This window comes from Schistocerca gregaria, chromosome 5 (genome assembly GCF_023897955.1).
Source record: "Schistocerca gregaria isolate iqSchGreg1 chromosome 5, iqSchGreg1.2, whole genome shotgun sequence".
Classification (NCBI taxonomy): domain Eukaryota; kingdom Metazoa; phylum Arthropoda; class Insecta; order Orthoptera; family Acrididae; genus Schistocerca; species Schistocerca gregaria.
In genome coordinates, this window is record NC_064924.1 from 148,689,244 (window position 1) to 148,714,774 (window position 25,531).

At 43.0% G+C, this 25,531-nt stretch overlaps 1 protein-coding gene across 4 annotated transcripts in view; it reads right to left on the minus strand.

Moving 5' to 3' along the window:
• Positions 1 to 25,531, minus strand: part of LOC126272614 (monocarboxylate transporter 2-like) — a 109,373-nt gene that overhangs the window by 79,935 nt on the left and 3,907 nt on the right. The window contains exon 1 of one of the 4 annotated variants that reach the window (XM_049975562.1): positions 1,850 to 1,930. The exons of 2 other annotated variants lie outside the window; for them this stretch is intronic. The gene's annotated coding sequence lies outside the window, so the exon portion shown is untranslated. Of the gene's footprint in view, positions 1 to 1,849; positions 1,931 to 25,531 lie in introns of those variants that run through there. One more of the 4 variants, XM_049975564.1, reaches the window with a different exon arrangement.

A 25,531-nucleotide genomic window follows, 5' to 3' on the forward strand; every position in this document is an offset into this window, starting at 1 on the left:
TATAATTAGCTTTTTATAGCCGTACTACTCGTTCAAGTCGCGTAATCCTACACATATTATAGTTTTGTCTGCTTCTAGTTATTGTAAGTGATCAGTATTAACCGCAGTTATAAGGGGCAGTAAAATGAAAATGAGACAGATGTAAAAAAGTAAGTGAACTGTTTATTATTTCAAAAGTAATCTGCATAACTGTTAATGTCGTATATTTATCCCTCCGTAAGACAAGACGTTCAATGCCTTCATGGAAAAATGTTTGCGCTTACCTACTAAATCATAAATGTACACAGGCGTGCACCTCTTCATGCGAAGCTATTTGACTGCCACGAATGTCTTTGTTTAGGGTCCCAAAGTTATGGAAATCGCGGGGGAGAGATCGGGACAGTACAGAGAATGCGTAAGAGCATCCCAGCAGACCTTCTGCAATGTAATCAATACAATCTTGACAATGTGGGTGGGCATTAGCCTGCAACAGAATGATGCCTTCCGTCAACATTCCTGGGGCATATGACCTTGATGGCACGGTTCAGCTTTTGCAAAGACAGCACTTACCTCTGTGATTTAATTATGGCGTCGAGGTCCAGAAAGTCAATGAGAAGCAGGCCCTTGCAGTGAAAGAAAAAGATCATCATGACTTTCCCAGAGCTGCCGAGCCTATTGTTTCGACTGCGCTGCAAAATTTCCGCTGGAAGGCCTTCCTTAAGCATAATCCAATTTGTCCCGATTCCTCACTAAGAAATATTTATGTATTTTTAGAGTCCTGAAGAAAGACACTGGCTGCCGTCGGTTTGCAGCGGACTAAGAGTTGCTCACCTGGGTAGAATCGTGTTCGATAGGCCGCAGAAAATGTTTTTTCATTAAGAAATTGAACACCTCGTCTCATAGTGGGATAAATGTATTAACAAATATGGCAAATATTATTGAAATAACAAACATTCTACGAACTGTTTTCATTTGTCTAGTTTTCATTTGACCGCTCATAGAATAACGATAATAATTATTTCCAGTAGTTTAGGCACTGTTGTTTCATTTGTCTGAGCGATGGTCGACAGTGGCATGTATCGATCCTGTTCAGGGGGTCACAAAATACATCACAGTTTTTTGGCTTTATGGTTTCCTTGTGTACATCATCCGTGAAAAGTATGGAGGAGCTCCCAACTATATAATTTAGGTCGTTAAAATATATCTAGTTGTATAGCGTTACTGTAACACATCAAAGATCCTGTTATATGCTACAGTCAGATCTTTTTCGTGTGAGAATTGGATAGCGAGTAATAAAAACAGATTGACTTTGTTAGATGTTTCACACTAAATTTCCCTGTACTACAATAAAACTTACGTGCTCGCAATCATCAGTTTAGGAAACTGTACGAACAAATAGGACTTGAAGAAGAAAAATAAAGGGAGGCTATCAAGGTCGTTATACATGGTACATAAAGTCGGTTGGACGAGGAAGGAGAGAAGAAACTGGTCATGGCGTTGAAGAAACCATTCCAGATTCCGCTGTAATCACTGCGAGAAACTTTGTGAGATTTCAAACACTATTTTCCAGCTGACAGTAATAATACCCCCTAAAACTAGTACAGTGCAATAGCGTGTGGCCGTGATAGTGGTACAGACTAAGTATGACGGTTAAAGGTAAATATATGAGTTTAATGTCGGGAAGTGTGGTCTGACTAACGACAGAGTCAAAATCTGTAATGTAAGACAAGAAAAATTCTTCGCATCCAGTATCGTGTCTTTCTTCTGTGTCTTGAGCTGTAGCACAGATTTCAAGGGAAGACCATATAGTGCCTAGTGAAGGGAACAGCAAAAACGTTATAACTTCGACGGTAATTCGTTGCCATCTTACCTGGAAGTAAATTTACAGCTGGCTACATCAGTGTGGGATCTCGAGACGCCATTCCACTGTGATGACTGTGCTCACTCTGCTGCCTGAAGCAAAGTTCGCTGCGTGTTATCAACGCGGATTCCACTTGAAGTGACACGTTCGATAATTACCTTTGATCAGTGAGACTAATCGATAGTACGGTGAAATTTCACTGAGGACAGTACATACCGTTAATGTAAATTTATTTCACACTTGCTACAGACAGATTGCATGAAGTAGGCCTCGTAGTTTTTCCTCACTTTCAACGAGGACAGCGTGTAGCTGTATTCCTTCTTGTTTAGAAAGTGTACTGTGTCAGCCTATAAATTTAATTGAAATGTTTCCAGTTTACCTCTTTCGTAGGGGAGTGGAAGTTCTTCGCCAGCCCGTATCATTATGACAGTCGTTAGCGTTGGACACACCTTCACCGTTGAAGGTCGCATCTTCGGTGAACGACAAAATCGCAGCGCAACGAGTTTGCATGGTGCACACTCATAAAACTGCTCTCTAAATTCGAGACTGGGAGAAAATTCGAGCATGATAGGATGAATCTTCCTATGTCACAACAATGAAACTTTCCAACCCGTGGACTCTACAACGTCTTCACCCATTTCATGCTCTTTGAAAACATTCGTTTCACTCATACTGTTGAGTAACGACCAGCGTACGGGGATATGTCAGACGCCTTTTTGCATACCTTCACACACAGAGTTAATTAATTCGTTAAGTTTTCCACTGATCAATCTCACGGTAACCGTTATGATTTGGAACGTCTCCAATTCATAAGAAATACACACATGAATCAAGATTTTTTAAAGCTTAAAATTTGTATTACCTACCCCATTCCTCTAAATGTCATAGAATGCATATGATATACCTATAGATTCATTTATTCATATACAAGAATTCATCTACGGTATAGAAGGAGTTGTCAAGGAGATATCATTTCAATTTATTTTCGAGACTATTACTGTTATCTATCAGATATTTTATTTCATCTATTAATTTATAAAAAAAGTTTTACAGCAGCTTAATTTACCTCTTTCTGTGCCAAAGGTAGCTTAAGTAGAGGATAGTGCAAGTCTTTCTTTCTTCTGGTATTATAATCATGAATGTGACTATTGTTTTTAAACTGATCCATGCTGTTGAGAACAAATTTCATTACTGAGTGAATGTACTGTGAGGCTGTTGTAAGAATTCTTAACCCTTTAAACGGACGTCTCAAGATGTGCGAATATGAGCTACACATATTATTCTTCCCACTTTCTTTTGAGCAGTGAATACTTTCTGCCTAAATGTTGAGTTACCCCAAAATATTATTCAGTATAGCATCAGAGAATGAAAGTATGCAAAATATGTTAGACCGCCAGTTTCTGTATCCTCAAAATTAGGAATTATTCTGATTGCAAAAGTTGCTGAACCTAGTCGCTTTAGGAGATCCAAAATATGAATTTTACAATTAAGATTCTCTTCTATATATACACCCAAAAACTTAGTATGTTCTGTCCTGGATACTGACTTCTATTGGCGTGTTATTTTTATTGAAAAAAATGTACTCCTTGCGGTAGAAAATTGGATTTACTTTGTTTTTTCAACGTTTAGAGCAAGCCCATTCGCAGAAAACTAACCAATAACTTTTCCAAAGACATTATTTGTATCATTTTCTATTGGAGTTTCTTTCACTGGATTAATAGTGATGGTTGTATCATCAGCAAACAGTGTCAGTTTAGCTTCTTGTTTCAGATAAGAAGGGAGGTAATTCAAAAGTATCAACAACAGAAGGGGATCCACGATGGAACCCTGTACCTAACGTAATTTCACCCCAGTTAGATGTTCAGACAAGCGTACCCATTTCGTCACGTTTCACTATAGAATATAAGTTCAATAGGCAAAATACTAGACGCTGTACGCTATGGAGCGCTAGTATGATACAGGTATTGGGTGGACAGGTGAGTCTCCACAGCTGACGGAAGAGGTGACGGTGACGTGTTCTGTATGTGCCAACTTGTTGCATGGAACCAACACTATCAGACGGCTCGCGTGGAGATAAATTATAGAAGAAAGGACCTTCCGTGTTTGAAACTACCTATGAACGAAGTTAATTAACTGTCCAACTTGCCTTCAACGACATGGAACATGACGTAATAACAGTGGTCGTGAAGAGATTCCAACCAACGGGGAGTGGAGACGAGTGTCACATCTTAATGAAATCGGTTTCAAAACCGGCATGAATTGCTGTTCTCAATAAATGCAGGCCCATCGCAACCAATTTCGGGGCGACCATCAGCAAGAGAACTGTTTGCAACGGTAATTTGGACTCGGATACCCTGCATAAGACCAATGTTCATAGCGGCACTGAGGCTGAACGTTTGCAGTGCGCCAAGGAGCTATCTGAGGACGTTTAGCTTGGTTTGAAGACTCTCGATCTGGCCTCTCCTCCAATAGTACTAAACGCCTAGTGCACCGGGAGCTCAATGAGGCATTCAGCCGGCAGTCTGTGAAATGTTAGCACAGGTTGGATATGGTCCGACGACCTTTCGTTGATTTCTGTACCAAGACTTGGGTCCACCGATTCAGGTTACAGTCAACATGAACCAAAAATTTTATGTCGTCATTCGCGTTGGCCAAGTGTTCCTCTTTATTCCGTAGCGTGACTTACGAAAGGACATCATTTTTGTTGTTTTGTGCTAGTGAGTGATAGTAAGCCGGCGACAGAACGTACCGCAGCTGGACTAAACGCTCCTTACAAAGTAGCTATTGAAATGTATATGAGGAACTGAATATGAAGGTAGATCAACTGGATGATGGACTGAAACAGAAACTCGGAGACACACTAGTTGTAGAAACTGAAGCAAATGCACATCAAACAATCCCACCGTCACAGACTGTTCCATCCTTCGAATTAGGGCTATTTATGAAATATCGATATATCGATATTTTTCTTTAAGCGTATCCGTATATAGTCTTCACACTTTCCCCCAGTATATCGATATCAGAATAGCAGTATCGAATGCCGATATTTTTACTTTATTTTATATATTTTAACAATTTTGGTAAATGTTTGATATTTTAGCAAAACATAATTTTAATTTCACTGTGACAAGGAGTCCTACTACTTTTTGAATTTTCCTCGCGTCCAACCTTTCTCTTTGAGTGTGTGAAGCAAGTATATGTGGCACAAAGGAAGCCGGAATGCACTGGGGAGCGGAGGTGTGAATGGAATAACAATGTTTACGATGTGAAAAAATAGTACACCAGGAGCGTTAAAAAACCATTTTAATCCAGCTAGTGTGCTATTTCTTCACATGAGCATACTTTGAAAACAATTTCTGAAAATAATAAACTAAATGACAAGAGTGGTCTTTACGGTGGGGGGAGACGTTTGAAGGGAAATGCAGCCGTAATCGGCATTCGGTGCTATAATCTGTCCACCATAAGAATAAACCTGGCCTAAACAAACGCAAACGCAATGTTTGGTCAGAAACCGCAGCACACATACACTGGTGTTGTTACGCTCTTGGAAGCAGGTTCTACTTATGTATTAGATCTGTTATTACTAAGTTATTCGTACATTTACGTAGAAAACGTTTGAGTCAATTTACTAAAATGGTTAATATGGAAGGACTACAGAGCCCTCTACTCCTTTTGTTGAGGACGCCGTTGCCATGGATCTTAAAGCGTATATCAGGTGCCCTCTAGTTTGTGTAGCGAGGACGCCGTCGTCGTGGTAGCAGCTGGTGTGTTCGTATGGTGTTATCTTTGCCCTGACCACGGCGTCCGTTGCCGTGGTAGCGGTATGTCATGGCTCTTCATCCACAGATAAGTTGTCACTTATTTGAGGCTATGGATATATCGACAATCAAGGATTGTCGGATCGCGCACCCACGTCTCGATCCCTGAGTCAACAGATGGGGACTTTTGCAAGACAACAACCATATGCACGATGTAATGATCCCGATGGGAGGGAAAAGAAGTATGGAAGTATACGATACTAAGGATAAATTACGATTTTTCAGTAAATCAAACTCAAATTAGTTAAATTTCCTGTGGGTGTAATTATGATGCAACGTTTTTCAGTGTCAATAATATATAATATTTCGATCCAAGAGGGATTTAAAAAGGAAGGTACATTTATTTAAACTGTTTTAACACGAATATTTCATTAGGAACTGTTACGTTTTGCTCACATAGGCTTATTCAAAGTGTCAACATACGTGACGACGAAATTGCTTGTTATAAAATTTGTCCAGGAAAACCTGATTATTCACTATACTTAGTATGAAAAACATGTAAGTTTAATAATACTTTTGTACTGTATACTCACGTAATTAACAGATTTGCACTTTTTAACCCCAATATTATGCAAAGGAGAAAGGTCATATTCAACACTTTGTAATCCAGCTATTTCACTTGGTTGAACTTGCAATTATTTGTAAAATGCACCTTTATGGTTTTAATCTAAACACCTGAGCACCAGAATCATTTGTAACTATTTCATGTAAATAATTCATTTAATAACAATTTAATTGGCTCTAAAAACAGATAATTTGTTGATATCTTTGGAAGGTTATAAATACGAGCACTGTCAAAGACTGGCAGGCAGTTGGCTCAGTGTAGTTGTGAAAGTCACGTCGGTCAGTGTTTTTAGTGCCGGCTAATTCCATTGTATGTAAACATATGTGGATCGCAGAACCAAAGAGGTTGATGCACAAGATATAACTGTTTTGTCAGATATGCCATTTAAACTTCACGTGTGTTTTTTAAAGAGGAATAAAAACGTGTGATGACTTTTATAAAACTACCAGATGTCTCCAGCCTTACCTTTATTTTTTAAATCCGGACCTCTTATAAATATATAAACAAAAGTGAAGAGCAATAAACTTTACCTTTGAAGCAGTATTATTTAGCGTTGTGACGACCACCCTGTGAACATATTTGAAATGCTTTGGTGAGAAGTTATGTTCTTTCAAGAGTTCAGTCTCTTGTTGGGCTGACGAATGGTCGCGAGTTAATTTTGATAAATCGTTTACATATGCTGGGCGGCCTATAGGTAACATGCCTCAACCTAAAGTGGCACCATCCTTACTGACTACAAAAGAAGAAATACAAGACAACCTCCTCTACCGAAAAAGCGGACAATTTTCTGGGACTGTGATGGCGTCATTCTCCTGGATGTGATGCCAAGAGGGTCAACCATCAAATCAAAGGCCTATGTGAAGATTCAAGAATCGTTTCTGTCCTGTTAGATCAGACCAGAATCCAGCAGAAATATATCTCCAATAGTGGATGCCCACACATACGTCTCAGAACCCGGAAACGCATCGCCCAATTGGGTTAGACATCACTGCCATATCCACCCTACAGTCCAGACCTGGCACCCTCTGACTATCATCTCTTTGGGACGCTTAAAGATTCTCTACGGGGAACACACATTGAAGATGACGAGAGTGTCAGTCAAGCAGTGAAAACATGGATATGCCTACAATGACAACTGCTTTAATGAGCAGGGAATGCATGCTCTTCCACAAATTTGGCGTACGGCCATAGAACGTGATGGACACTACGTAGAAAAATAGGACATGTACAAGATATGTTGATGTATATTACCACCAAATTATGACTCTTAACAATAAAAATGTTCTGAGAAAAAAATGTGGGGCATTACTTTTCGAACGACTCTCGTAATATCATTAGGAGCAGAAAATGATAATAACGGGAGTAGGATTCGTCATGAACAGAAAGGAAGGGTGGAGGGTGTGTTACTGTGAATAGTTCAGTGAAAGGGTTGTTCTCGTCAGAATCGGCAGCAAAACCAACCACGAAAATGATAGTTCAGGTAGGGTGTACGATGACTTCGCAAGCAGAAGATGAAGATCGAAAGAGAGTATATGAGGATATTGAACAGGCAATTTAGTATACAAATGGAACCGAAAATTTAATAATCACAGGAGACTGCAATGTGGTAGTAGATGAAGGAATAGAAGAAAAGATTACGAGAAAATAAGTTCTTGGTAGAAGGAATGAGAGAGGAGAAAGATTATTTAGGACTGCAGTACTCTGTTCAAGAATCACAAGAGGAGGAGGTATATTTGGAAAACACCAGGAATTACAAGAAGATTTCAGTTCGATTACATCACTTTAAGGCAGACACTCAGAAAACTGATATCGAAAACAGATACTGAAGAGGGGCAGATACTGACTCAAATCACAATTTAGTAATGACAAACGGTAGGCTCAAGTTTAAAAGAATAGTCAGGAAGAATGAATGCGCAAGGAAGTGGGATATGGAAGTATTAACGAGTGAAGAGTTAAGCTTGAAGCCCCTTGACAATATATTGTAGTAAGCATTTCAGTTGAAGAGGAATGGATATCTCTAGAAAGGGCAATTACGAATGCTAGAAAGAAAAATATAGGTACAAAATTTGTAACTGCGAAGAAACGACGAGTAATAAAAGAAATATTTCAGATGGTCGATAAAAGGAGGAGTTTTAAAAATAGTTAGGGAAGTTCAAGAATCTGGAAATACAAGTCACTTACGAATAACCTAAACAGCAAGACCAGGGAAGCTAAGGCGAAATGAATAAATGAAAAAGGTGAAGAAATCGAAAAGGAAATGGTTATCGAAAGGACTGACTCAGCGTACAGAAAAGTCAAAACAACCTTCGGTAAAATTACAAGCAAGGTCGGGAACATTGCAATGGGAATTCTACTGTTGGAGGAGAAAGCAGATGGATGGCAAGAGTACGAGGGGGGGGGGGGGGGGGGTGGAGTTTTCTGATGAATGGAGACAGGAAGAGATAGGGGTAGAAAGGGAAGAGACTGGAGATCCATTATTAGAATCCGATTTAAAAAGACTTTCGGACGACTTAACACGAATTAACACAGAAGAGATAGATAACTGCCCATGAGAATTTCTAAAATAGTTGGTGGAAGGGGCAAAAGAAAGGACTCCTCACATTTGCATATAGAATGTACGAGACTAGAAATTTACCTTTGCACTTTCATAAAAATATCATCCACAAAATTCCGAAGATAGCCACAGCCGACAAGTGTGAAAATTATCGTACAGTTAACTTAACAGCTCATGCATTACTGCTACTGTGAAAAATGATAAACAGAAGAATGGAAAAGAAAATTGTGGATGTACCAGATGATGATTACTTCCGCTTTAGGAAAATTAAGGCACCCGAGAGGCAGTTATCATGTTGGGGTTGATAATGGCTGCAAGACTGATGAAACGTTAAGGTCATTCATCGGATTTACGCACCTGGAAAAACGGTTGGACAATGTTAAATGGTGCAAGATGTTAAAAATTCGGAGAAAAATAGGGGTAAACGTTTTGGTAAAACGGATAATATACAATGTGTACAATAGCAAGAAGGAAACACTAAGACTGGAAGGCGAAGAACCATGTTATGTCATTAAAATGGGTGTAGTCTTTTGCACACACTATTTAGTCTGTACATCGAGGTTTTAATGAAGGAAATGAAACAAAATTTGAAGAATCAGATTAAAATTAAAAGTTGTAAGAATATCCGTGAAAAGATTCGCTAATGACATAGATATACTCAGTGAAGGAGAATTACAGGATCTGCTGAATGGAATGAGCAGTCTAATGAGTACTGTCTGTGGGATGAGGGAAATCAAAGAAAGACGGAAGGTGGCACAAATGAGAACAGCGTGACACTTATTATTAGAACTGATGTTCACGATGTAGACTATGTTAAGGAATTATGCTGTCAAGGCATCAAAATAACCCATCATGAAAGGACCAAGGAGAGTCGGGGTACACTGATTCCGCCCTGGGGGGGGGGGGGGGGGGGGGGGTACGGGGTGACGGCAGGAATGGCTTCCGGCCATCCCTAACACTGACGCCGCCAAATCCGTTGTATCCACGTCGACCCTGCGATCGTTGCGGGACTATGGCCTAAGCCATTAACAATTGCAACTCCATACTTTCTTAATGGCTAATACTATGGAGAAGGTTAGTATTTGCTACCAATCTACACTACAAGTATACTGAGAAGCTATGACCTCTACAGCGTTATTTTTTTCCTGTATTGTTATTTTTAAACCTGTTTACAGGCAGGCCAGCAGCAGCATACTACGCCGCTCTTTGGCCAGAGAGAAACACAAAAGAGACAAATGAAGACAATGAGAGAAAAACATGGTGGACATATAAATGGAGACAAACACTGTTTAAAATACATGGAGCCAGTCACGGGCGTAGAGTCCAAGATAAAATTTGTTAAGACACTTGGACACATACATAGACGAAAGTTGTCACTCGTGAACGTAGGGGCACAAAACGAATAACACCTAACCATTTAAGCACAAACGACCCCACACACAGAAACACGGGATGTTGATCTCTGGCACGCGAATGTTCACTGAGTGTGTACGAGTCCGGGGACCTGCCAAGAGAGGAGGAGGGGGTGTGGGTGTGGGAGAGGGAGAGGGGAGAGCAGAGATGCCATGGGCAGGGGAGATAGGGGGAATGGAGGAATGGAGAGAGGAAGCCCGGGGGAAGAGGGGTGGAGGAAGGGGGATGGGGGAAAAAGAACACAAGGGAGTAGGGTGTCTAAAGGACAGGACACCGGAAGTGGGAGGGGGAAGATCAGAGTTGATAGGAGGGGTAGATGGTGGGGAGGAGGACATCATCAGGGAGGGGGAGGGTGAGGGTGAAGATATTGAGACCGAGTGGGATGTGGGAATACAGGCACAGCATCGGGCAGGGGTGGGAGAGGATGGGCGAGACAAGCGGGTGAGGAGGATCGAGTTTATGGGTGGTGTACAGGATCTGTATCCTTTCAAGGAAAAGGAGGAGGTGGGGGAACGGCATGAGATTGTACAGGACCCTCGTGGGGGAGGGGAGCATTATTTGTGTGCCAGCAGATCTTATAAACCTACAGCATTGGCCTGACCACCGAGCTAATCCCAGTGGGCGTACTCCTGGCTCTGGACTGACCCAATTACTTCACGTCGCTGCTGTCCCAACCATATTAATGGTTGCTAATTACCGTCTACATTGTATTCTAAAGCTACTAGAGACTAAAACCCCAGATCACGTTAGAAACAGATTGACCGTCCTTACGGCGGAACAGGCAACCGTAAAATTAGTTTTCCCGTCGATCAATAGATGTCGCAGGCGATGCTACAATGCTAACTGACCTGTACATGTCGCGGAACTGGCAACGCTGTATCTTCGGTGACGTGAATGACGCTGATTTGCGTTCGGCTAGAGCGCTGCGCGCGAAATGCATTCGTCACATTGCTGACTGTAGCTCATGATCGGCTGTGGTTTCTCATGACTTTTCAATCGAAGAATGTTGATAAGCTTTTGTAATTCTACAAACTAAGTTTATTCCTACTCTAGAGATATTTCTCACAATAATATGCGAAACGAAATAAATGAAAAGTAACACACAAACATTTCTCGCGTGTTACTGTTTAAATGCAGACTGTATTGCAGTCGCATAGGTTTTACACTCGCCTTCCATGCCATCTATTTCCTCTTTGTTATACAGCTCTTCTGATAAGGCTTATGAAAATCTTCTCAACGTCTTTGAAATATAAACAGTTAATCTACTGATAAATATTGCACTTAGCAGCGGATTTCGCGTCCTGACATTACTGACATAATTATTTATTTTGCGTAGAGTATCTATAGGGATTAGATGAGCTATAACGACAATATATTTTTCACTTTGAGACTGTACATAAGTTTAAGAAACAGATTTTCCATCCTTTCTAAGTATTTCTGTAAGCTTTCTTAAGTACACTCCTGGAAATTGAAATAAGAACACCGTGAATTCATTGTTACTGGAAGGGGAAACTTTATTGACACATCCCGGGGGTCAGATACATCACATGATCACCCTGACAGAACAACAGGCACATAGACACAGGCAACAGAGAATGCACAATGTCGGCACTAGTACAGTGTATATCCACCTTTCGCAGCAATGCAGGCTGCTATTCTCCCATGGAGACGATCGTAGAGATGCTGGATGTAGTCCTGTGGAACGGCTTGCGGTGCCATTTCCACCTGGCGCCTCAGTTGGACCAGCGTTCGTGCTGGACGTGCAGACCGCGTGAGACGACGCTTCATCCAGTCCCAAACATGCTCAATGGGGGACAGATCCGGAGATCTTGCTGGCCAGGGTAGTTGTCTTACACCTTCTAGAGCACGTTGGGTGGCACAGGATACATGCGGACGTGCATTGTCCTGTTGGAACAGCAAGTACCCTTGCCGGTATAGGAATGGTAGAACGATGGGTTCGATGACGATCACCAGAGGTGTACGGCCAGTGTAGGAGATCGCTCCCCACACCATGATGCCGGGTGTTGGCCCTGTGTGCCTCGGTCGCATGCAGTCCTGATTGTGGCGCTCACCTGCACGGCGCCAAACACGCATACGACCATCATTGGCACCAAGGCAGAAGCGACTCTCATCGCTGAAGACGACACGTCTCAATTCGTCCCTCCATTCACGCCTGCCGCGACACCTCTGGAGGCGGGCTGCACGATGTTGGGGCGTGAGCGGAAGACCGCCTAACGGTGTGCGGGACCGTAGCCCAGCTTCATGGAGACGGTTGCGAATGGTCCTAACCGATACCCCAGGAGCAACAGTGTCCCTATTTTGCTGGGAAGTGGCGGTGCGGTCCCCTATGGCACTGCGTAGGATCCTACGGTCTTGGCGTGCATCCGTGCGTCGCTGCGGTCCGGTCCCAGGTCGACGAGCACGTGCACCTTCCGCCGACCACTGGCGACAACATCGATGTACTGTGGAGACCTCACGCCCTACATGTTGAGCAATTCGGTGGTACGTCCACCCGGCCTCCCGCATGCCCACTATACGCCCTCGCTCAAAGTCCGTCAACTGCACATACGGTTCACGTCCACGCTGTCGCGGCATGCTACCAGTGTTATAGACTGCGATGGAGCTCCGTATGCCACGGCAAACTGGCTGACACTGACGGCGGCGGTGCACAAATGCTGAGCAGCTAGCGCCATTCGACGGCCAACACCGCGGTTCCTGGTGTGTCCGCTGTGCCGTGCGTGTGATCATTGCTCGCACAGCCCTCTGGCAGTGTCCAGAGCAAGTATGGTGGGTCTGACACACCGGTGTCAATGTGTTCTGTTTTCCATTTCCAGGAGTGTATAATCACATTCGCATATGATTACTGTTAGTTGTAAACGAATATAATTTCATTTACGCACTAGACAACGATATCTTTGAAAAAAATAAATATTCTGAAACTTTAAATATCGTGAGTAAAAAACAAATTCTGTGATGGTAAACATCTGAACTTTGCGGTCAGCACAGTTACTATTGTTAAAAGCAGTACTGTTTTCTCAGATTTAACACATTATTTCTTTCTAGTTAAACGCAGTAGAGTGATCAAGGAAAGGCAACGAAACTTATTTGTGCAGCCTAGCGGAGAATCTTTATTTGGTGCTTAAATACAATATGAATAAACTACAAATTCTTTTTATAATTTTCAGTTTTGAGACAGTTCTACTACATTTTTAGTTCTGGGTTTGTCCACCTACTCCTTCCACAGTTGACATACCCGCAGGCCCTCGGCAAGACGACTCGATCCACTACCATCGGTACATCAGAAACAGCTGTACTTTACAGACTCCAAATGGTGGAGAGCTGCACGCTTTCGGACGATGTTGCCACATATGTCACAGAACGGGGTGCCATCTAGTGGTTGGTGCCACAAGTAAGGGTGTGACGCTGTTGCCGCCTGGTGGCCGTTCCCTGACAAGGGTTGCCTGCTAGACCAAGCGATCGGGCAATCTGTTTCTTTCGTGATCTGGGCTAAAACTCTAAGTGCTATTGCTAGTCCGGTATTTGTGACACAGCTATCACCATCCCCACCCCCGATCCAGGAGCGCGGCGGATCTCAGCCATAACAGCGATCGTCCATTCCACGGTACTCTTGTGAGATGTATATTAGCGGTAGTAGAATTGTTAGGCACTCAGCCTCAAATGCCTGCTCTCTGTAGTTCCTCAGAGGTGTAGTTGTCTCTCCTCCAGAGTTCCCCATTTGCGTTCATGACGCATCTCCATAATACTCGCGTTATGACTGAATCCACTGGTCACAAATACAGCAGCATGCTATGAGCTGGTTCAGTGTTTTTCTGTACTCGGACTTGGTGGCGATCCCATAAACTCGAGCACGACGCAAGAATGGATCGCAAAGGTGTTCAATACGCACTCTCCTTTGTAGATGAGCTAAACTGTGGTGGGCGTACTGTAAGACCTTCGGTACACACACCATCAGATTATTTGACTTGTCGCTCTAACGAAGTAGGTGAGTGTTAGCAATATGTCTCATGGTCTTATCGTGGCGTGTTTATCTTCTGCCGTTAGGTCAGACGATAGAAATGCCATTTGCCCGCTTAGAGTAGCAGATTGACGGTGACCCACTTTAATGAGAACTTGATTAATTTTCACATACATTTATTAAAATAATAACAAGCATAAAATTACTTAACTTGACTCTGGATGCTATTTATAATTGAAAATCTGAAGTTCCTTTGGTCTTGGTACGTTAATCTTATTCACACATATCCATGACACTTGACAAAATGTCTATACATTTATCTTCATGGCTATGTACAGGAATATGATAATCTTATTAGGCGCAGACTCAAACTTGACTACAAACTAACGCAGACTAATGTAGACTGATGCAGACTAACTAGTTTTAGGTCTGTACACTCGTTATAATACCTTGTGCTTTCAGGTATCATTGTGCGAGTGTGATCTGAGAGGAGAAAAGGTTCTACATTAGCAACAATCTCAGTGGCTGCGTTACATATTAATACGCAGATCGGCAGAAGCAGAATTTGGTCCGTCTCTAAGACAGCGCCATCTCGTAGTGCGGAGACAGATGAGCGCTGCGCCTGCGCTGTTGTTCTTAGCGGGGCGCGCTCTGTTGGAAAAGTTGTGTACCCGCTGACTACGTGGAACTATCTACACAAAATAAACTTTCCTAAAACTTTACCATCAAACCGAAGTTGACCATTCACCGCTCACCACTCACTGCTACCATCCTTACGCGCTCGCACCATTTCACACCACTTCACAACGTGACACCTAGATATTTAATTTAATTAAAGCAGCACACTACAAATATTGCTTTTACATGAAACAGAAATTCTCTCTGATTCATCCTGTATTCTTCTACTGTCACTCGACGATACTTCCTTGTGCACTATGGTGCTCTCAGCAAACAGTAGCATATTCCTGCTCACTCTACACGTTAGATGATTTGTAAACAGTATATAGAAAACAAGCACTCCGCCATCAGGCCACAAGTGGCCCATCGGACCATCCGACCGCCGTGTCATGCTCAGCTGAGGATGCAAATAGGAGGGGCGTGTGGCCAGCACACCACTCTCCCGATCGTTAGGATCTTTTTCTTTGGCCAGAGCCGCTACTATTCGGTCGAGTAGGTCGTCAATTGGCATCACGAGGCTGAGTGCACCCCGAAAAATGGCAGCAGCGCATGGTGGCCCGGATGGTCACCCATCCAAGTGCCGGAAACGCCCAACAGTGCTTCACTTCAGTTATCTGACGGGAACCGGTGTATCCACTGCAGCAAGGCCGTTGCCTATATAGAAAAGAAGGCCAGCCCTATAACTGTGCCCTTGGCCCTCCTGTGTCTGATGAACACTCGCTGCCGTGTTCTATTACTTAACACGTCTTCCAGCCTTTTACATATCTGGGAATCTAATCCGTGCGCTTGGATCTTCGTCAACAATCTCCGCGGTGGTTTGGGGGGGGGGGGGGGGGGGGGGCTGTGCTAAACACTTTCCAGAAACACAGTAAAATGGAATCTGTTTCGCTTCATCTATGGATCGCACGATAACGATAGAGAAGAGGGCAAGCTGAGTTCCGCACGAGCAGTGCTTTCTAATTCCATGCTGATTTGTGGACAGAGGCTTTCCTGCCTCAAACAAATTGATTATATTACGCCTTAGCACACGTTGAAGAATACTGCAGCATACCAGTGTTAAAGATACGGGTCTGTAAATTGTTGAGGTCCATTCTTCTGCCCTTCTTGCATACAAGCGTCACCTACGCTTTTCTCTAGTCAACTGGGAGTTTTCGTTGGGCGAGAGAATCGCGATAAATGAAAAATAAATAAGGAGCCTATGCCGTAGAGATATCTGTTTAAAGACGAAATGGGATTCCTTTCGGTCTGGGCGGCTTATTCTTTTTCAACTCTTTGACTTGCTTGTCTACCCCAGGGATTCCTATTTCTATTTTCTCCACACGAAAGTTTGTGCGATGGCCAAGCTAAATTTAAAACTTCAGCTTTCGTTTTGTTGTTATCTATTGCCATATCTGACTGTTCGACGAGTTACGGGATAGAAGTCTTATACCCGGTTAGTGATTTTCCTTAGGACCAGAACTCGGCTCCCCGGCAAGATCCTTCATTAAGGTATTACAGAGGAAGTTGTTGTACGCTTCACGCATCGATCTTTTTATAGACGCATAAATTTCTACAAATGTCTGCCTGTCGACATTTCCTCGTTCTCTTTTGTCCCTAGGGTGCAACAAACTCTTGTCTGTCGCATCATTTTCCGAATTCGGTTTTTAAGCTGCAGTAGATCTTTTCCGCCCGTAACCCACTTACAAGGCACACATTTCTCCGGAACGAGCTTTACAATCAGTTTAAACCTTACTGGTAACTCCTTAACGTTCGTTATACTGGAACAAAATGATGCCCACTCATTGCCTAACTAGGATGGCAACAACTGCTTTTCTGCCATTTCCAGCATAAATACTTTCTTGGCCATATTAATGAGTTTATTGACTGTAGTAATCAGCGTCGCTACAGTAATATCATGATCGCTAATCCCGTCTCTATACTGACAATGTTGATGGGGACAGATCCATTTGTAGGTACAAGGTCTACAATATTTCCATTTTGTGTTGGTTGTTGAACTAGTTGCTCAAGACTTTTTCGGAAACGTGTACAAAACACTTCACAAGACTGTTTGTATGCACCATGTGCAGTGAATTCATAGATGTCCCAGGCTATACTCGGTAGGTTAAAGTCGGCCTTAACTAATATTGCATGATAGGGTTACACCCGCGCTACTGAGCTTTGACTTCCTTTGAACGATTCTACAACTGTTACGGCGGAATCTAGTGGCCAGTAGAAACACTCGTAGGGTATCTTGAGTTCATCTACGCCGGTTACTCATGTCCAGATAATTTCAGAGTTAGACTTAATTTCAATAGAGACAATATTCTTGTCCACTGCAACGAACACGCCCCCGTCTATGGCGTCTTTCTGTTATACGTTCCAGGCATCGTTAAACATTTCGGAGCTTTCTACTTCGGTTTTCATCCAGCTTTCGGTTTCGAGAATGATTTGAGCGCAAGAACTTTCCTGGGGGAGGGGGGGGGGGGCATATACACAACTTAACCACATCCAAATATGTTCAATGTTTCATATTCTCTTAAAATTTGCGCAGCATCACGTTAGAGTAAAAACTCCATCTTTCAAACTTTGGAACTACATTTATCATCTAATAAGTTTGAATCCTGCTATCGATGTGTGTCTTACATAATGGCGTTCTGGTTTACTGTTCGTAGAATAAGGCAGAGGCGGGCAGGCAGGCAGGAAATAAGCAAAGGCGAAGTGGAAAGTGCTGCTACCATCAACCTATTCATCTGGGATGGAATTGAGGAGTAGATGGGTGAGACGAAATTTGCTATTTAGTTATTAATTCCTGCTGCTTGCGAGAGTTCTGTCTCTTGTGCCCGTCTCCAGAGCCATTTAAAATTGTTTCCACTGTTTCTTTGTTTGCAGTGGTCCACATGCGAAATTTTATTTAATTTAACTTTATTTTTTTTATTGTAGAATCCGAGTAAGATGAAGAGTGGAACCGGATCTCTTTTTGTTGACAATGAAAATAAACTTTCTTTCTCTTTTGCAAATATGGAAGGAACATTTCCGCCAGTTCCTTAACGCTCTAACTTGTGCAAGAGTACTCGTACATAGTGAAGTCAACACAATCAAATGATTTTTCTTTAATGAATAAAACCTGATCTAAACCTTTCATGTAGCCCTATATCGGGCCAACAGAACATCTTTTATTTTCCTTTCAACTCCTTTTTGGAGCCAAATTGCGAATCTCTAATGCATATCATGTGTTACTATTGCCTCGTACGCTGCCCCCCCCCCTCCCCCAAAAGCTTCGATAACATTCATACAAGGGTATTTATGTGTGAACATGTACATCGTATTAGTCTCTAACTTTAACAGGTCCCTACACTGGGATGTATTTTGATATTCTCTCCGAATAGCTGAATTCCAAGTTAATTCATGTCTGTAAGTCCTTGTCTTCAATACGACACCCTTCACTATTTTCAGTGTTATTATGTGTGCTATACGATCTGACAGACAACTCATAAGCTAACTACTCACATTGTCCGCCTCGATTAGAGCACAATATAATTATGGAAATGTTTTCCACTGTCGTATCTGCTTGTCATTAAACTTCTATATACGTTATGTTATAGCGACGGATTCGTCGAATCCCTCCAGAACGAGCGTAGTCGCATGGTGAGTGTATTTACCGGAACGTTTGCTCTATCCTGCGCTCGCTCGTTTCTTTCTGTTCCACATGGTAACTAGGAGTTGCTCGCCGAGATTTCAAAGTACGGTTATGGATGGAGATCTTCACTGTGGAACGTGTGCGTGTTACTTTTGAAAACTTACTGCTTTCCACAGCCTTCGTGGTCGAGTGTTGGCACATTTCTTACTTCTACTGCTTTGGTTTGTGGATGCAGCCAAGGACCGGAGTAGAAGGATAATGTGAGCACCTTTTATTGTGTGTGACAAAAGCATTCTTAGTGTTCTGGGAAACACTTGTTTTTTGAGCGATGCTTTGTCATTCAGATTTAATTTTTGTTCTTGTGCGTTGTGCTGTCTAACTTAGATTAGTTACCGTCGTATTGGTCTGAATCCTCAATACGGATCAGCATTCCGAATTAGTAGCGTATCCCTGAGCTACTTTAAACCTACTTGTAAAAGTAAATATTTTGTTTGAAAAGCTTTTACTGTCTGGTGCAGTCATGGCTGACCGTTAAGAAATTTATACACTCCTGGATATTGAAATAAGAACACCGTGAATTCATTGTCCCAGGAAGGGGAAACTTTATTGACACATTCCTAGGGTCAGATACATCACATGATCACACTGGCAGAACCACAGGCACATAGACACAAGCAACAGAGCATGCACAATGTCGGCACTGGTACAGTGTATATCCACCTTTCGCAGCAATGCAGGCTGCTATTCTCCCATGGAGACGATCGTAGAGATGCTGGATGTAGTCCTGTGGAACGGCTTGCCATGCCTTTCCACCTGGCGCCTCAGTTGGACAAGCGTTCGTGCTGGACGTGCAGACAGCGTGAGCCGACGCTTCATCCAGTCCTAAACATGCTCAATGGGGGACAGATCCGGAGATATTGCTGGCCAGGGTAGTTGACTTACACCTTCTAGACGACGTTGGGTGGCACGGGATACATGCGGACGTGCATTGTCCTCTTGGAACAGCAAGTTCCCTTGCCGGTCTAGGAATGGTAGAAAGATGGGTTCGATGACGGTTTGGATGTACCGTGCACTATTCAGTGTCCCCTCGACGATCACCAGAGGTGTACGGCCAGTGTAGGAGATCGCTCCCGACACCATGATGCCGGGTGTTGGCCCTGTGTGCCTGTGTGCCGTCCTGATTGTGGCGCTCACCTGCACGGCGCCAAACACGCATACGACCATCATTGGCACCAAGGCAGAAGCGACTCTCATCGCTGAAGACGACACGTCTCCATTCGTCCCTCCATTCACGCCTGTCGCGACAGCACTGGAGGCGGGCTGCACGATGTTGGGGCGTGAGCGGAAGACGGCCTAACGGTGTGCGGGACCGTAGCCCAGCTTCATGGAGACGGTTGCGAATGGTCCTCACCGATACCCCAGGAGCAACAGTGTCCCTAATTTGCTGGGAAGTGGCGGTGCGGTCCCCTACGGCACTGCGTAGGATCCTACGGTCTTGGCGTGCATCCGTGCGTCGCTGCGGTCCGGTCCCAGGTCAACGGGCACGTGCACCTTCCGCCGACCTCTGGCAACAACATCGATGTACTGTGGAGACCTCATGCCCCACGTGTTGAGCAATTCGGCGGTACGTCCACCCGGCCTCCCGCATGCCCACTATACGCCCTCGCTCAAATTCCGTCAACTGCACATACGGTTCACGTCCACGCTGTCGCGGCATGCTACCAGTGTTAAAGACTGCGATGGAGCTCCGTATGCCACGGCAAACTGGCTGACACTGACGGCGGCGGTGCACAAATGCTGCGCAGCTAGCGCCATTCGACACGGCCAACACCGCGGTTCCTGGTGTGTCCGCTGTGCCGTGCGTGTGATCATTGCTTGTACAGCCGTCTCGCAGTGTCCGCAGCAAGTATGGTGGGTCTGTCACACCGGTGTCAATGTGTTCTTTTTTCCATTTCCAGGAGTGTATTTATTAAACTGCGTTTTTCTTTTTAACGATCCATCTGTTGAAACTGCTTTTTAAGTGTCTGACTCCTTTCAAACAGTTATGGGTTAAACTGCCACAATTATTTTCAAGATTGCTGAACCAAAAAACTTAAAAAGTTATATTGTTGACAGCTAAAATCTGAGAGGACCTTACGAGATCAATCGGCGCCCGATCTGCAGTTCGTTTCAGTTGTTATCTTGTAGCTACGTGCTTCTAAATATTACCCTGTGCGTGTTTCAGAGTACATAATCTGAGCTGAATAAAGAAACCGAGCGATGTCTGGACTAAGCTCATCCTGCTGACTTTCCAAAGCATTCATGAGTGTACGTCATGTATAATTCCCAAAAGACGTAAATGGGTTAAAGTCCAAACGAAAGCAAAATCTCCAAGATTGCCGATCTTTTACACAAGCTCGAAATTTAGCGCGGACATCAATGCGAGATGCTTATAATAGCGTCCACAACGAAACTTTGTTTCGGAACTTGGCAGAAAATCCAAAGAGATTCCGACCGTAAATAAAGTATGATAGCGGCAAGAAACAGTCAATGCCTTCTCGGCGCGATAGCAATGGAAATACCATCGACGACAGTGCAGCAAAAGCAGAGTTACTAAACACAGCATGTCGAAATTCCTTCACCAAAGAAGAAGTGAATATTCCAGAATTGGAACCAACAACAGCTGCGAAAGTGATCTTCGGAGTAGTCAAGCAACTTAAATCACTTAATAAAAGCAAGTCTTCTGGTTCAGACTGTGCACCAATTAGGTTCCTTTCAGAGTGTGCTGATAGAACATCTCCATACTTAACAATCATTTGCAACCACTCGCTCGAAGAAAGATCCGTACCCAAAGACTGGAAAGTTGCACAGCTCACACCAATATTGAAGTAAGTTAGTATGAGTAATCCACTAAATAACAGGCCCATATCATTAACGTCGATATACAGCAGTATTTTGGAACATACACTATTCGTTCAAATGCATCCGGACACCCCAAAAAACATGTTTTTCATATTACGTGCATTGTGCTGCCACCTACTGCCACGTACTCCATATCAGCGACCTCAGTAGTCATTAGGGATCGTGAGAGATCAGAACGGGGCGCTCCGCGCAACTCGCGGACTTCGAACGTGGTCAGGTGATTACAGGCAGCTGTGTCATTCGTTTGTACACGAGATTTCCACACTCCTAAACATCCCTAGGTCCACTGTTTCTGATGTGATAGGGAAGAGGAAACATGAAGGGACACATACAGTACAAAAGCATACAGGCCAACTTCGTCTGTTGACTGACAGAGACCGCCGATAGTTGAAGAGGGTTGTAATGTGTAGTAGGCAGGCATCTAAGTGGATCATCACACAGGAATTCCAAGCTGCATCAGGACCCACTAAAAGTACTATTACAGTTAGGCAGCTGGTGAGAAAACTTGGATTTCATCGTCGAGTGGCTGTTCATAAACCATACATCACCCCGATAAATTCCAAACGACGCCTTTTTTGGTGTAAGCAGCGTAAAGATTCGACGATTGAAAAATGGAAAGACGTTGTGTGGAGTGACGAATCACGGTACACAATGTGGCGATCCGATGGCAGGGTGTGGGTATGGCGAACGCCCGGTGAACGGCATCTGCCAGCGCGTGTAGTGCCAACAGTAAAATTCGGAGGCAGTGGTGTTATGGTGTGGTCGTGTTTTTCATGGAGAAGGCTTGCACCCGTTATTGTTTTGCGTGGCACTACCACAGCACAGGCCTTCATTGATGTTTTAAGCACCTTTTTGCTGCCCACTGTTGAAGTGCAATTCGTTGATGGCGATTGCATCTTTCAACAAGATCAAGCACCTGTTCATAATGCACGGCCTGTGGCGGAGTGGTTACACGACAATAACATCCCTCTAATGGACTCGCTGCACAGAGTCCTGGCCTGAATCCTATAGAACACCTTTGGGGGGTTTTGGAACGCCGACTTCGTGCTAAACCTCACCGACCGACATCGATACCTCTCCTCAGTGCAGCATGCCGTGAAGAATGGGCTACCAATCCCCAAGAAACCTTCCACCACCTGGTTGAACGTATCCATGCGAGAGTGGAAGCTGTCATCAAGGCTAAGGGAGGGCCAACGCGAAACTGAATTCCAGCATTGCCGATGGAGGGCGCCACAAACTTGCAAGTGATTTTCAGCTATGTGTTCGGATACTTTTGACCACATAGTGCATATAGCGTTTGAACATTATGAATCGCCTCGAAGAGTATGGTCTATTGACGGATTTAGAAATCATCGTTCTTGTGATACAACTAGGTCGCTTAAATTGCGTGTTTATGGAATATGGTCTCACTAACATGACTGGATTCGTGATTCGCTGAAAGATAGGTCACAGTTCGTCATCGAGTAAAAGAGTAGTGATAATTGGCATTCCCGAAATAGTTTTACAGTCCCTCTACTGTCCCTTATGTATATCAAGGATTTAGGAGACAATATGAGTAGCCGTCATTGGTTGTTTGTAGATGATGCTGTCGTTTATTGTCTAATAAACTCATCAGAAGACCAAAACAAATTGCAAAACGATTTAGAAAAGATATCTGAATGGTGCGAAAATTGGCAATTAATGCTAATTAGTGAAACGTGTGAGGTCATCAACATGAGTTCTAGAAGAAAACTGTCAAACTTCGGTTACACGATAAATCAGTCTAATCTAAGGGCCGTAAACTCAGCTAAGTAGCCAGGAATTACACTTACGAACAATTTAAATTAGGAAGAACACAAAGAAAAATGTTGTTAGGAAGGCAAAAACAAATACTGCGTTTTATTGGCAGAACACTTAGAAAATGTGACAAATCTACTAAAGAAACTGCCTACACTACGCTTGTACGTCCTGTTTCGTAATACTGCTGCGCGATGTGGGATCCTTACCAGAGAGGATTAACAGAGAACATCTATAACGTTTAAAGAAGAGCTGCACGTTTTGTATTATCGGAAAAAAGAGGGGAGAGTGACGAGGGCATGATTCAGGTTTTGGAATGCACATCATTGATACAAAGGCGTTTTCCGTTGCGGCGGAAACATCTCACGAAATTACAAGTGTCAACTTTCTCCATCGAATGCGAAAATATTTTCTTGTAACTTAATTACATGGAAAGAAACGACCATCATAGTAAAATAAGGGAAATCAGAGCTCCCGCAAGCCGTCCTGAGAGTCGAATAATAGAGAATTATTGTAAAGGTGGTTCGATAAGCCTTCTGCTAAGCACTGAAGCGTGATTTTCGGAGTATCAGTACAGATGTAAAAGTAGATGTAGATAACACTTTCCACAAGAACTATATGCCACCATTAACAAACAAGGCGCTTACAGTAAATAATGTCAGCTTACAGAAACAAAAAAAACTCTAGAAAAAAAATTCTGAGATACTTCTATCATTACTCATGGCAAATTTTCCGCATGATAATCATTCTCAAAAGACACTTTAAAAATCTCCATTCGATCATAGAATCAACATCAGATCGCACAAATATTCTTTCCGAGGCAACTTAAACAGTTAATTCCGTCTTTGCGCGGAGTTGCACTTCACACTCTAATTTGCTTTTTGCCACCTCGAAAACCGTCGTAGACTGCCATGGATTAACACATCACACCAGTACGTCATCGGAAGCAATTTTTCAACAAAGTGTTCCGTCTTTACATGAGAGCAGATTGTGCACACGGATTCATGTATTACCTGCTCGGAAACGTATCGTGATCTAGTGGTGAACTATCTTGGCAGTTTGACGACTGCCCTGTCAGGGCGTGTTTGTGATTGCTCCATCCTTCACATCAATAAGCATTTAACGGTAACTATGATCAGTAATTAGCGTTTCCTGGTGATCTGAGTGATATTGAAGTTATTATTAACAATTTTTCTGTGCAAGTAGCGTTATCAGCACGGTTGAAGCTGTATATTAGTATTCGCTACTTGGGGCCCAGCGTTGTAGGTGAATCCCTATGGTCTCTCTCTGCTCCGGTGCGATAAGGCTTTTTCTCGCTCTATGTGACCAACTGGCGCGTCGTTCAGCGAGTCTGACTTGTGACCCTACTTCCTCACTAGCCTCCCGTAACCCAATCTTCCTATACTGTGCATTAAAAACATAACAACACAAATGTAATAAACGTGGGAGGGATGTGGCATAAACGCCACAACCTCATGTCAGTTCCTGATTATTAACCAAATGCATTTGTTTTCATATCCTTGAATTGAGATTTAATACTGATAATTAACTCATCTGCCGAAAAAAAGAAATCTTTCGTAATACATGTAAATTCTGTCATTATCAACTCTCACACTGTTTATCAGTAAAATGTTTAAAAGATTCATTAGTAACTTTGAGATCGCTCTTCCATTATCTTCACAGAAATTCAGTTGTTCTTTATTGTAAATACTGCTTAAATGCAGCTGAAGCGAATAAATGTTGTAAAAAATCTGTCTTCATTCTGGGTGTGTTGAGTTCAGCACCTTAGCATTCCCACATGTATGCTGTCATTTTAATGCTATTGCTTTCTGTCTACAAGATCGGAAACAAAATTTTGTATAGCACTGTACGACTCAGGTTGATTCAGTAACCATCCTTTTTCAAGAGTATCAGTAAAAAAGTTAAAATGAGGTCAATGAACAATGTTAACTTGATGTTGCAGGAACCACCCACTTGCACTCAACCTCCAGAAATGTCTCAGTTTAGCCAGTGAGTCCGTAGAGGATGGCACAAGAGGCCTACAGTATGACTGGTCGTGTTTTTACATCCACGTTTTGCGGAGGTTAGTTAACACAATCCGTTGTTGGACTATCTTAACGAGTCGTCGTGTGAGATTCTTTCTATGTTTTCTACGTTGTGTCCCTTGCAGAATGAGCATTGTTTGCAAAGTGCAAGTGCTATTCTACTTCGTGTGATTATAAATAATGCACCGGGTACCTATATTATTGGAAATAACGTTCAAAACTGATGCCATTATGATGTACTTACTTATTTACTGAACATATTAACTTCATAATATCGTAAAATTAATAATTAGTAATTGAAAACTAACCATTTCCTGAGAGCATGGCATTACAACAAAACTAGATCGGA